Source organism: Lithobates pipiens, unplaced genomic scaffold (assembly GCF_037356315.1).
Source record: "Lithobates pipiens isolate NorthernLeopardFrog02 unplaced genomic scaffold, aLitPip1_a1.2 Scaffold_23, whole genome shotgun sequence".
NCBI lineage: Eukaryota > Metazoa > Chordata > Amphibia > Anura > Ranidae > Lithobates > Lithobates pipiens.
Window position 1 is genome coordinate 49,991,532 of NW_027507785.1, and position 14,669 is coordinate 50,006,200.

A 14,669-nucleotide genomic window follows, 5' to 3' on the forward strand; every position below is an offset into this window, starting at 1 on the left:
ATATTATATTTTTACTATTTGCATTTTCATTATTCATATTATTTGTATTATCATTATTTATATTATTTGTAATATTATTATTATTAGCTTTATTATTATTTATATTATTTGTAATATTATTATTAATATTATTTGTATTATCATTATTCATATGATTTGCATTATCATTATTTGTAATATTATTATTACTATTTGCATTATCATTATTTACAATATTATTATTACTATTTGTAATATTATTTGTATTATCATTATTCATATTACTTGCATTATCATTATTTATATTATTTGTTATATTATTATTGCTATTTGCATTATCATTATTTATATTATTTGTAATATTAATATTATTACTATTAGCATTATTATTATTTATGTTATTTGTAATATTATTATTAATATTATCATTATTCATATTATTAACATAACATTATTTATTTTATTTGTATTATTTATACTTTTATTGTTTCTTTTTCTTGGGGAGGAGGGGGGGTTCTTCTTTTTTTTTTTTTTTTTTTTGTAACTTAATTGATGAAATGGTGTGTTTTATTGTTCAGATTCTCACATTGGTTTGGGGTTCTTGTATATTGATTATCTATTCAATGTCACCTGACATTCATCGTTATACATCCGATACTATTAGCAATTGGATTAGAGCCCCAAGAAAAAAAAAAAAATTGGACATGTCAAATCGCAAGCCAAATTGGCCCAATGTGAATGTGAACTAAAAGTAAAAGAAAAAAAAAATTTTTTTTTTGGACATTTTGATTCATTTTGATTTTGGTCATTTATGCTCGAGAAGCGGAAGTGACAACCGAGGTCGCTCTGGTCCTCCAAGGACATAGAGCGGACTGGGGGCCAACTTGCCCTCACTCGACTTCCTGCCTAGCAAACAACCACATCAAATCAGGCATTACCGAGACGGGTCCGGTAAGCCAGGAAACGACCTGGGAAGCGGTGAGAAGGCCCCCCCCCCCTCCTTGTGATCTTGTAGCGAATCCGCTCCTGGGATCACTTTTATCGGCCGCCTAAGGGGAAAAAACGATACCGGGGTTTTGGCATCTAGGTGCAGCCACAACTCTGGCATTTAACGTCAAAATCATTACGTACATTCCCAGGTAGGCAATTTGGCAAGTCCGGCTGCCCTAAACTACCAGAAAGCTGCTATCCGATTGGCTGCCTCATATAACCCATGCTTCTTCTACTGCAGATCTCTGCTGAACAGGCAAAGCATGACCACGGGAGGGCCGTGCGATTTGGCGGTTGGTGGAGGGTTGCGTGAGAGCGCGGCATCTCTTTCTCCGGTGAAGTTGTTGAACAGAAGCCAAAGATTCATTTATACAAGCTGCTCCTCCAACTGCGCGCGGCGTGTTATGAACGGGGCAAGGGGGTTGTTAGATATTTCCCATATGGAAGGACGGGGTGATGGGGTCATCGCATTCCTGAGCGCAGGAATCCGCGCACACCTGCAGGCTCACCTTGTATCGGCACGTGGCTGGGATTCAGGATCTGAGATGTGGGCTGTATGGAGAGAGAGAGAGCCAAGTTATGTAACATCTGTACATACTCAGATAAGATCTGGATGTTGTGGAAGGAAGCCGAGCCAAGGCGATGCGGCCAACACAAAGGGTCCAGGAATTTCACCTCTAAATAAAAGCCCGTCCAACGCAATTCCTCCCAGGGGTTTGTACCTGCTCGGGTTTTTTTGCTGGAATTTTTCACAGCTATAGCTCTCCACCCCAAACCTAGAAAACGGCCTAATCCAGGATTTCTGAATCTTATAGAGGCCGAGGAGCAGTCAATTCTTCCAAAACATTCCCTGTCCCAACAGTAAAAAAAAAAAGTTTATACTCTCACTATAATATGGGACTATAAAATATGTATTGAAATGCCTGGGAGACTCGGAATGGGGCTGTGTGTCAATGTAGGGGGGCTGGAGGTTCTTGAGGGGGTTAGGGTTTAAGGGTTGCAGATTGGTGGCCCTGTAGGGGGATGGGGTTTCTGGAGGGAGCTGGGAGCAGTTGTGTGGGAGTGAGACTGGAGGTCCTTCCAGGGCTTTTCCAGGGGTGCTGTGGGTGAGTGAAGTGCATTGTTGGAGGCTGGGGGTACTATGGGGGGGCTAGAGGCTCTACAGCAGGCTAGGAGATACTGTGGGATTTTGGCGGGCATTGCAGGAACTGAGGGCTCTTGAGGAGCACTGTGGGCTACTATGGGAGGTTGAGGATACACTATGGGCTCTTCTCTAGGCACTGTGGGAGGTTCTAACTCTAAATAGAAGAGAAGAGGTGGAGGTTGAGGAGACACCATGGGTTCTTCTCTAGGCAGGGGCGTAACTATAGGGGGTGCAGCAGTCGCGACCGCAACTGGGCCCTGTGCTGCAAGGGGCCCATGCAGCCCCTTTACATATGGCCGGCAGCAGCATAGGCAGCTAGGGGTACCAGTGCACCATGCACACGGGTGGCTGGAGGTGGAGGGTGACTAGCAGAGCTCCATGCTCGACTATCGCACTGGCTGCTCTTTAGTTGTGCATTCCCCGCATGACCTGTGTCCTCGGCCGGCTCCTCAGAGTACCCCTCTCCTGCTCCATGCATTGCCACTCAGTCCGATGTCTGTTCTCCCCAGCCAGAGTCCCGCCCCCCCCCCCCCCCCCGAGTCCGGCCCACACTGCACTGCATACTTCTCCCGGGTAAACAAACTTTAAGCACACAGATGCAGTGCAGCCCTATGAGAGCCAGCTCCCGGAGGACACTGCAGGCTTGTCTGCCAGCCCCCCTCCTCCCCCGTCATACACAGATGATGAAAGGTCTTTCTGGGAGATATGCTGATCGCCCGTCCAGCACACTGGATGGAGCCCAGGCCAACATGGATGAGTGCGTGGCCTACAGCTTGGTCATGGTGAGTGAGAGGACCCCATTCCCCACACACCATTACATACCCCCTCCTTCTCCCCCTGGGGACAGGGACCCCTTCTCACCTGGGGGCAGTAACTTCATCTGCCCTGGAGAAAAGGACCTCATACCTTCTGGGGATGAGGACTCCATCCTGCATAGGGACAGTCCCCCAATGGGGCACCTAAAAAAAAAAAAAAAACTACTGATGCCAGTGGTGGAACTACAGGGCTCACAAAGGTCATACCTGTGACCACGCCCTGGAGTTCCACCACCAGACTCAGAGGGAAGGACCCTGGCTGGGGTTCAGGTGGGCCCTTCATGGTTTCTTGCATCGGGGCCCTAAGGGTTCTAGTTACGCCACTGTCTCTAGGCACTGTGGGAGGTTCTAACTCTAACTAGAAGAGAAGAGGTGGCGGTTGAGAACTATTGCTCTACAGTAGATGACACTGAACTCCTGTGTACATGCACTCCAGGGGTAACTGCATGGCATTTCTCAGGGCTGGTTTTCTGATGGTGACAACAATAGACAACGCCTGTGTAATGTGTGCTGAAATAGCCACTTGTAGTCTCCATCGGAAGCTTCTTTAAGAGGGTGACAACACAGAAACACAATAGGGAGAAAGGGACAGAGTGTTGTCACTCTAAGAGGAAGCGCCTGAACAAGGACTTTTACGGTAGGATCACCAGGGATTGTTTACTTCTACTTTACTAAACTACTCCCACAGTGCCACCCAGTCCCCTGCAGCGCCCCCCTACCTTGCGGCAGACCCTCCTTTCCCCCCATAGTGTCTCCCCCCCCCCACCAACTCCTACTTTGCCCTCCAGTCTCCCCTGTTGTCCCAGCCTCCTAAAGCGACCTCCAGCCCCCTGCAGATACCCCCTACCTTGCTGCAGAGCCCCCTTCCCCCCATAGCGTCCCACAGTCCCCCCCCAACTCCTACATTGCCCTCCAGTCTCCCCTGTTGCCCCAGCCTTCTAAAGCGACCTCCAGCCCCCTGCAGATACCCCATCCCCAGCGACCTCCAGACTCCTCAACCGCCAACGGAGACACCAAATCTGCTGCAGAGTCCCCTAACCCCCTCTAGAACCTTTATCCCCCCAAAGTGACACCCAGCCCCATCCAGAGCCTTCCAGAATTTCAATACATATTTTGTATTCTCACACTTTTTTTGCTTGGAAGAATTTACCGGGCCTTGGTCTCAATAAGGTTGAGAACCATTGATCAAGAACGTGGGTGACAAACTCAGGTTGCATCAGCATTATGGTTGCCCTTAAAGGCAGTGGTGGCTGGTGGGCTTTTCTCTTGGGGGGGCTGAAAACAACCAGGACTACCACCAACCCCCCTCCCTCGTGCGCAGCACTAATGCACCCCCCCCCCCCCGCATCAGGGGTGGCCGGGGGCTCGCAGCACTGACAATTGCCAGCACCCCCCCAGCACATACTGGTTTACTGCAGGCAGCGGCGGTGTGCTCTCCTTTCCTCCTCCATGCAGGCAGTGGCGGTGTGCTCTCTTTTCCTCCTCCATTGAGGCAGCAGCGGTATGCTCTCCTTTCGTCCTCCACCAAGGAATTGGTTGTGTGCTCTCCTTTCCTCCTCCATTTAGGCAGCAGTGGTATGCTCTCCTTTCCTCCTCCTCCTCCATGCAGGCAGCGGCGGTGTGCTCTCCTTTCCTCCTCCATGCAGGCAGCGGCAGCACCGGCACTTACTGGTTCTGTGCGGGCTGCTGTGGTGTGGTGTCAGCGGCGGCTCCAGCGTGTCTCCTCTTCCAAAGCGCTGGGCATCCAATAGGATCGCCCAGCGCTTTGGCCAATCGGGAAACAGGTCTCAGGACTTGCCTCCTGATTGGCAGGGAGGAACTGTAGTGTGACCATAGCCAAAATGAATTCACTATTGTCACACAACAGGGTGGGATTGGGACGCAGTGCTCTGCGCCCCAAGCCCACCCTATTTTGAAGCCTATTAGAGCCTCTCGCTGTAATCAGGTGCTTCAAAATACACACCCCCTGCTTATCCCCCACATAGTATTTCATGCGCCCGGCGTCCTCAAAGGGGCCAGGTGCGCGGATAGGCAGGGTGGCGCCCATGCGCCTACAATACATGGGCAGTCATTGCTCAAAGGGCCGGTTGTCTCTGTAAGACCAGACGTCGTGAGCACCCCACCTCCTCTTACATCAGATGTCAACAGCTTCTTCCCCCACCCCCACCATCAGAAGTCAAAAGTCCCCCACATCACAGTGAACCCACCTTACCATGTGCTTCTGCTAGGAAGAAGCTGGAGGAGGAAGTGGGAAGCAGAAAGTGCAGGGTCTGGAGAAGGACCAGAGGGGGGCTTGAGTCAGCTGCCAGAATCTGCTGAATGCTAAGACCAGGGAGAGCGGAAACAAGGATGTGCTGCACAGAGAGGCTCAAGATCTGTAGGAAGAGTTCTGTCCTCCTCTCTGCTGTAGACCGAGGGAGGCAGAGACAAGCACTGAGAAATGCAGGATCTGGACGAGGGACTTCTGTCCTCCTCTCTGCTGCTGACTGTTAAAACAAGTTGGGGGCAGAGATGATGGGGGGTGCTGCAGCTGCAGGAGAGGTGCGAGGGCCACATAAATATGGCCTGGTAGGCTGTATTCAGCCCACGGGCCTTGTGTTTGACACATGATCTAGAACAGTGATGAAGAACCTTGGCACCCCAGATGTTTTGGAACTACATTTCCCATGATGCTCATGCACTCTGCAGTGTAGTGGAGCACCATGGGAAATGTAGTTCCAAAACATCTGGGGTGCCAAGGTTCGCCATCACTGATCTAGAACATCTGCTGTTCCATAGAGACCGGAGGGTTAATAAAATGTTATGTACAAAACTTTTTCTACAATTTACAAGTTGTTTTCTTCACTGATGTATCACATGCTGAAGTACACTCCAATCCACTTCATATCAAATGACTTGTGCAGGAAAACGACAGCCTAATGGTATAAATTAGGCAAAACAATTCCCCAGTAAAGCAAAGAGTTGTTTGAATTGAGGAGTTTTATATTAAAAATACTCAATCCATAAAATTCTTTATTAAAGTGCGAAGCGAGTAGCCGCCAGCGAGTAAAAAGCACACAATCCTCCAAATAAAGCAGCAAAGTTTCGAGCCTCTAAACAGGCTCTTCTTCAAGCATGGAGGACCATGGAGAGCTTTGCACTTTGCAGACAAAACCTCAGACTTTTGTCCGAAGGGCATTGGCCCCAAACTTGTCTTGCACACAAACAGCAAGGAATTGTCAGCCAACAAACACGAATGTGTTTTTTCAGCTCTTTAGCGCCACCCTTTGGGCTCCTTCTGCTAATTTCGTGTTAGTAGAAGTTTGCTGAGTGTTGATTCGAGCTTTTCAGTTTGTGATTTTAATTTCGCCCCTTTCAGTTCCTTTCTAGACGGCCTTTTATCAACCAGACATGTTGCGGAATCGGAGGAGATAACGTGTTATTTATTATTGGCCTTGGAGTTATTGCTTTGACCCAAGTCCAGTCCAGGAACAGGAGGAGGAGGATTCCTTGGACCAAAAATTGGTTGCTTTATTAATCGTGACCAATTCTGTCATATGCCTTTGCTGCGGGAGCTCCAGGAGAATAATCCGGATGATTTTCGGACTTATCTCCAGATGACGGACCCCTGCTTTCACCAACTCTTGGCATTGTTGACCCCCCTATATTAAGAAGCAGGATACATACATGGGGCTTTTATTTTTTGGTTGAATAATAATGGTTTGATTTGGTATATTTTCTATATATTTGGATGCAAAGAATGCACTTTTTGATTAAGTTCTATTGGCAGATAGCATGTCTAATTTTATTTGTTTTCTTTTTTTAATGCACAGTAAAAAAAATCATGTAGAATAATACTTGGCTCTGTGTTTTACTTCAAATGACAGTTTGGGAGTAGGCAGTTACATTTAAAAAATACAATGTAATTTTATTACAATGTATTAAATACAATGTAAAATTTACAAGGGACACCAACATAGTTGTATCTTTGATCTTAAAAACTACGGGATAATGGTGTTGTGGTAACAAAAATAAAATAACAAGCATATTAATATTATTCTTAATATCACTAGAAAAAAAAAAAAAGAAAAAAACTTGTTTGCAATAACTCCATCAGTATCACCAGCAAAGCAGCTCCATTATTATCCCATTAAAGAAGAAGAGAATTGTGCGCTGCATTTCCAGATTTTATAATTTGCCGCGTCACGAATGTTAAGTCTCCATTACGAACGCTCGTTTACAAGACCCACCGCTTCCGGCTCGTCCTTGCTTCCGAGCATGCGTGTTTGTACTTTGGACTTTTGTCTGATGGACTTGTGTACACACGCTCGGGAAAATCCGACAACAGACATTTGTCCACGGAAAATTTGAAAGCCTGCCGTCCAACATTTGTCCGCGGAAAATCCGACAACAATTGTACGATGGAGCGTACACACAGTCGGATTTTCCGCCAACAGCCCGTCATCACACAATTCCCGTCGGAAAATCCGATCGCGCGTACGAGGCTATAGAGCTCTATGGATTGAACATTTTGCGGTGGAGAAGCCCTCGGTGAGGACGCCTTTTTTTTTTTGCTGTATTGCTCTCTCCGCTGATAATTTAATATGCATTAAATGTCAATCTGATCAAATCCAATTTTGCTGATGAGGCTTTCCGTCTGCGCCGAGGTCGCGGCCGATATGGAACAGTTCTGATGCAGCAAAAGTGACCCCGGCAACTTTTATTAGGATGCTGATTTCTATATAGCCGGCAATTAAAATGAAAGAGCTTTCTAAATGAAAAAATAAAAATCTTTGTCACTGAATAACTTTGAGAAAGTAGAACTGAAAGTCATGGCATAAAATCCACTAATAAACCAAACATGGCTGGAAACCCAACTCAAGACGCTTGGCTTTTATTTTTAATAAACAGGGAAGGGTTTAGGCCATCTGCCAACTTTTTTTAATGCTGTATTTGAAGCACCACATCAAAATGTAATGAGTCCGAAATGAAGTTTTATTCCAAACATAAATTTGATTCAACCCAACGCGTTTCGGAATCCAGATACCGCCCCCCCTTTCATATAGAGTTCCAACCAGCTGCTGTAACATGTTGAAACTGATAACTAATGCTATGTTGAAGTTGAAAAGTACACCAACCTTACATTCTGACCCTTTTAAGCCTTGATAAAGGGGACAATGGATGACCCCCCCCACCCCAAATGCATTGGCTTTAGTGTTCAATCTATGTTTAGAATAAAACTTAATTTCGGACTCATACATTTTCATTGTGGTTCCTCAGTTCCCAGATTCAAATACAGCCTTCACTATCTGCGGAGATTGTGTTAATTAATCCCTGAGAAGCTGCCGACTTAACGTTCAGATGCCCCACAGGCTATAAACTTAACATTTACACAAGAATCTGAGTATTAAATTGCTAGAGATAATCACCTCAAGATTCCAGGGCCATCAATCGACTACTTTAAACAACTTTTTAATGATGTCCATGTCCCGGTTTCTTCTCACTTCCTGTCTATTAGACAGAACAGGAAGTGAGGGAAGATGTTCTCAGGACTTACCCTGGAATCAGGAGTTGCTGAGAAATGTCTGTTTATAAGGAGACACGTTACTCCACAACGTCCCATTTGAGTCTACTTTTTATTCATTCTGTTAAGGACTTCTGATGAAGCCTTGAAATGTGTTGCCTTGTATCTCAATGATGGAATAAATGCTTTCAGACACCAGTTAAGCCTATTTTCATTCAAGGTATAAAAGACTCTGAAGAAGGGGTACTTTATAGCCCTGAAAAGTGTCGGCTTGTTGTCTTGTATTTCTGTGATTAAATAAGTGCTCTCAGACACCACTTGAGCCTACTTTCATTCATTCTTTTAAGGACTCTGAGCCCTGATAAAGCCTTGAAACAGGTTGTTTTGTATCCCTATGATGGAATTAATGCTCTCAGGCACCAGTTGGGTCTACTTTCATTTATTCTATAAAGCGCTTTGACGAAGGGATATTTTTCTTTTATATATCACCCGGCACTGGTATATCCCCCCCGGATCTGGTATAATATATCACCCGACACTGGTATATTATATCCCCCAGCACTGCTATATCACCTGATACTGGTAATTATACTCCCCACCACTGGTATAATATATCACCCGACACTGGTATATTATATCCCCCAGCACTGCTATATCACCTGATACTGGTAATTATACTCCCCACCACTGGTATAATATATCACCCGACACTGGTATATTATATCCCCCGGCATTAGTATATTATATACATGGGCACTGGTATATTATATCCCCCGGAACTGGTGTAATATATCACCCACCACTGGTATATTATATCCCCCGGAACTGGTGTAATATATCACCCACCACTGGTATATTATATCCCCCAGCACTGGTATATCACCTGACACTGGTAGATTATATTCCCCACCACTGTTATAATATATCACCTGGCACTGGTATATTATATCCCTTGGGACTGGTATATCACCTGACACAGGTATATTATATCCCCCGGCATTAATATAATATATACCTGGGCACTGGTATATTATATCCCCCCAGAACTGGTATATCACCTGGCACAGGTATAATATATCACCTGATACTGGTATATCACCTGGAATTGGTATATTATATCACCTGGCACTGGTATATTATATCCCTTGGGACTGGTATATCACCTGACACTGGTATATTATATCCCCCGGCATTAGTATAATATATACCTGGGCACTGGTATATTATATCCCTCGTATATTATATCCCCCGGTACTGGTATATCACCTGGCACTGGTATAATATATCACCTGATACTGGTATATCATCCGTCACTGGTATAATATAATATATCACCTGATACTGTTATATCACCCGGAATTGGTATATTATATCATCTGGCACTGGTATAATATATCACCCAACAATGGTATATTACCTGGCACCGGTATAGTATTTCCCCCGCAACTGGTATATTATATCAATGGGCACTGCTATAATATATCACCCAACACTGGTATATTATTTCCCCGGCAATGCCGTGAAAAGGTCATTTAGCGCCCAGGGCAAAGATGCCAAACCGCTCCTCTCTCCCCCATTCATGATCTGCAAGCTTAGGGGATACTACACCCACCAGACACTTACCTGTCAAAGTCGCTGCTGCTGTCAGCCTTGTAACACAATGAAGGCACCCTCATCTCTACATAAAACGATTGTGCCCAGGGCAGCCACCCCTGGTCCCGGGCCCTGTCCCCCGGCACTGGTATAATATATCACACGGCACCAATACCTGTATTCAGTGGAGTAAAGTTAGCCAGCAGGTTCCTTGGCACAGAAGCGCATCATTGATGGGGGGGGTATTGTATGGTCAGGGTGGGGGAAGTTTTGTCAGCAGGGACTTCTTGCAGTTGCTTCTGTCATTCCTCTACAACAGTTTTAGGCGGCTTTTCGGGTGAAGAGTTCACTGTAAAGAGACCCTGTCATCTGCTTAAAAAAGTTGCAGCTGTCTGTGCTGGCCCAGCTGTTCACCTCCCTACATAACCTTTTATGAAGCTGTCGAGAGAAGACCACAGAAGAATACTATAGACCAGGGATATGCAATTAGCGGACGTCAGCAGCCCCAGATGTCATCCAAATGACCCTCTATAGCAGGGATATGCAATTAGCGGACCTCCAGCTGTTGCAGAACTACAAGTCCCATGAGGCATAGCAAGACTCTGCCAGCCACAAGCATGACACCCCAGAGGCAGAGGCATGATGGGACTTGTAGTTTTGCAACAGCTGGAGGTCCGCTAATTGCATATCCCTGCTATAGAGGGTCATTTGGATGACAGCTGGGGCTGCTGACGTCACATCCATGATGGCGGCACCCAGCAGCAGTCTCGGGGCGTTTGGATATCTACAAAGGAAGGCCGAAAAGTAAACATGCTCTGCGCACCGATCATGAAGTGTGCTGCTGAGATGAATGGGGAAACAGGGTCTCTAACCTGATATTTTCCATCCTGATAATAAAATAAAAATCCCTAAAAAGACGATCGTTCCTCTCTATGCCTCGCTGCGTTCTTTGCCCCCCCCCCCCCCATCCCTACAGACAGTAAATTGTGATCAGTATGCTGTTTAATAAATAGTGTCAGGAGCGCGGCCCGGCCCGTCTGCTCCGGGACAGTTTTATGTCTGTGGATATATTGCTCTGATTCTCGCTCTGCTTTCCATCTGCAGGGATCCTGAGGATCGAAACGCTTGCAGGGACCGCGGCGGCTCACCACGCCGACACCGCAGTCCTGGCTGCAGAACTGGGTATTGCATTGCCATGGCCGCTCTGCCCTTCTGAAGTATCATCGTCCTCGGAGGAGGGGACACCGACGCAGCAATAATGTGTTGCTGGTCATGTGTCGGCTGAGCTTGCAGGTCATTGGTTGTATTCAAGCGTCAGTCTCCACTCTGAGCACCGAGGATTTTTTTTTTTTAACCACTTGCTTACTGGGCACTTAAACCCCCCTTCCTGCCCAGGCCAATTTTCAGCTTTCAGCACTGTCACTCTTTGAATGAAAATTGCGCGGCCATACGACACTGTACCCAAATGAGATTGTTATTTATGCAGAGCTTTACATATATTTTGTACATTCACATTGGTCCCTGTCCTCAAGGAGCTTACAACCTAAGGTATGCAGACTGTCGGAGATTTAACGTTTCACTAAAACCCACATCATAAAAAAAACAATCAATAAATAATGTATGTCATGTGCTATTCCTACTCAGTCATTATGAGATTCGTTTTCTGTAGTCTGCAAAAAAAAACCTGGTTGATCCTGCTGCTCTCTATCTCCCCCTCCTGTCCATGTCCCCACTTCAGTTGAGGATTTTGCAGAGCAAAGTTTGCAGTGAGTTTCTATGCTGAGCATTTCCTCCCTATCACATTTGAGCAGCCCATGTGACTATAGAGCAGAGATGGGGAACCTCGGCACTCCAGATGTTTCGGAACTACATTTCCCATGATGCTCCACTACACTGCAGAGGGCATGAGCATCATGGGAAATGTAATTCCAAAACATCTGGGGTGCCAAGGTTCACCATCACTGCTATAGTCTCACATGTGGGCGTATTCACAGTGGTAAATGACAGCCCACTTCCCTCCCTCCTCTTCCTCCATGCCCACTAACAAGCTAAACACAATAGGGGCGATATATTGCATGTAGATTGATGGAGGCTTCACCTCCCTCTTATTCTAAGACGCAGGCTGGAAGGGAATGACACAGCCTGTGACTGGCAGAAATCTGTCCAAAAAGTAATAAAGATTTGATTCCAAATATATATTTGTATGCCAATTTATAAAAGGTTATTGATATTAATTATTTATTTTTACTCTGTATTCCAAAGGCTGTTTTTTTTTTTTAATTATTTTGAACATGTGACCAGCAGCAGAGGACTAGAAGCTCCTCCTGCTTATGTTTACCTGAAAAACAGGCTGGGAGAGAGCTGGGTCATGTGACAGCTGGATATCGATTATGAAAAAGGTACTTGGATGTTTTTTATTTATTTTTTATTAAAATAATTACAGTGCCGCCATCCACATACAGAAATAGAAGGGACAATGTAAATGAATCTGTGTGTGTTTAGTATCACTTTAAAGGGGTTGTAAAGGTTCATTTTATATTTTCTACATAGGTTCCTCTGAGCTAGTGCATTGTTGGCTCACTTACCTTTTCCTTCGATTTCCCTTCTAAATGTTTTTTTTCTTTGTCTGAATATCTCACTTCCTGTTTCTCCTCAGTAAACTTCTCACCATCACCCGAGCGGTGGTTAGTCTGCCAGAACAGCTTACTGAACAGCTTACTGAGGAGGAACAGGAAGTGAGAAATTCAGACAAAGAAAACAAAGAAAAAAAACATTTATAAGGGAAATCGAAGGAAAAGGTAAGTGAACCAACAATGCACTAGCTTAAAGGAACCTATTTAGAAAATAACAAAATAACCTTTACAACCCCTTTAAGTAAATCTAAACTCATCACTACAACCTGTCTGATCACAGAGCCCCCAGAGGTGGGAGGGTGTCCTGCATGGCGGCTGGGTGTGCCTCCTGCCTGTAAAATTAGTATAATGACACCCGGATAGTGCAGCCTGTACCAGTGCTGAACACAGAGATGAGTGAAGTGATCTGGTTACATTTCTGCTACATTGTAATAAATCTAAAATTCTTTGTTGAGGGTTCCATTAAAATTCCCAAATGAGAAGCCCCAACGTCCACTCAGTTTATCATTAAAGTACATTTAAACTCGATCACTAGAATCTCAGACCAGTTTGGTTCCCGTCTCCCAGATGTGCTCCTGCATTGTCACCCTGATACCTGCAAAACTACATCCGGGGCGATGATGTGCCATCAATTCTGGAGCAACTGCATGTAGACAGATTGGAGGGGGAGGGGTGGAAGAGGGTGGGCTGATCAGGAGTCTGCAGGGAAGTTTAAGGGGCTCTGATATTGGGTCTGACTGTTAATGGGGGGATTTTTTTTTTCTTACCACTGATACTGGGGCTCTTTGTTCCCCACTGTCCAATGAACACCAAGCATTTTTCTCCCACTGACCAATAACGCCAGATTATTTGTCAGCTCTGAAAAATATATAACGAGAGAGTTTTTAGAAATGATCCTTTGTCCAGAGGTTTCTGCATGTCTGTAAGGCAGTAACTTGTAGCACAGTAATTACAGAGCACATTGTGGGTACAAAGGACTGCGGAAAAGATGATTTGCAGTGTATATCGGACTCAATTTAATAATGCGCTTTTAAGCCACACCCAATATTCAGTGCTACTATGTAGCCACGCCCACTATTTTGCCACGGTACACCACGCACTATCCCTTCTCCATGCTGTCCCTTTTTAGGAAAGTGGCTAATGTTAGGAAGGATGGCAACACTGGGGATGGAAACAGAATGAAAAAGAGAGAACACAGAAATAACCGAACCCCCCCCCCCCACCCCCATGGCAATTGTTTATAATACTCAGGGCTGTAGCAGCGACATCCAGTTTGGGTTTACCTCTAATTTAAAGGATGTGTCCGCAATAAATAAATACATTTTTAGAGTTCCAAAGGAAAGCATTTCTTAGATCTTTAAGTATAACTTATTAATTCTACTACTCAGACGCTGGGAGGAATACGAATATACAGATTAGCTGATTTATTAAAGCAGACACCCGGAATTATTTTACGTCTTGTAGATCAGTGGGAGTCGGTGGGAGGCACGCTCTGCTCTGCGCTCTGTCTTGTCAGTGACTGTTAATGTTAATCTTATATATGTATATGTCCCTGCGGCGGCCATTTTTTTTTCATGCTGCGCATGCGGGGGGGCTCTACTCTACTTTCATAATAGAACCGCACTGTGGCTGGACGTTCCTCGCTCTCAGTGCATGGCTACGGGTCACATCTGACCTTATTAAAGACAATGGATTCTGCAGTTAGGTACAGACCCAGCTTAAGATGTATTTTTTTTTAATGGTAACTGCAGCATGTTAAGTATTGTCTCATTTTAGCTCTTTACTCAGATCACAGGACTCCCCCTGACTGTATTCAGGCATCACCCAGGGTCACCCCCTACTTCCTGAACAGATGCTGGCTCATAGAGGACACAGTCATGTGCAGTTCTTGGCTGTGTTCATAAACGCTTGACACAGATCAGACCCCTGCTGCAGCCTCTCACCTTTCCAACTCCCAGCTTTAGTGGCATTGCAATGGGGGGGGGGGGGCGGACCGCACACCCAGGTGACAC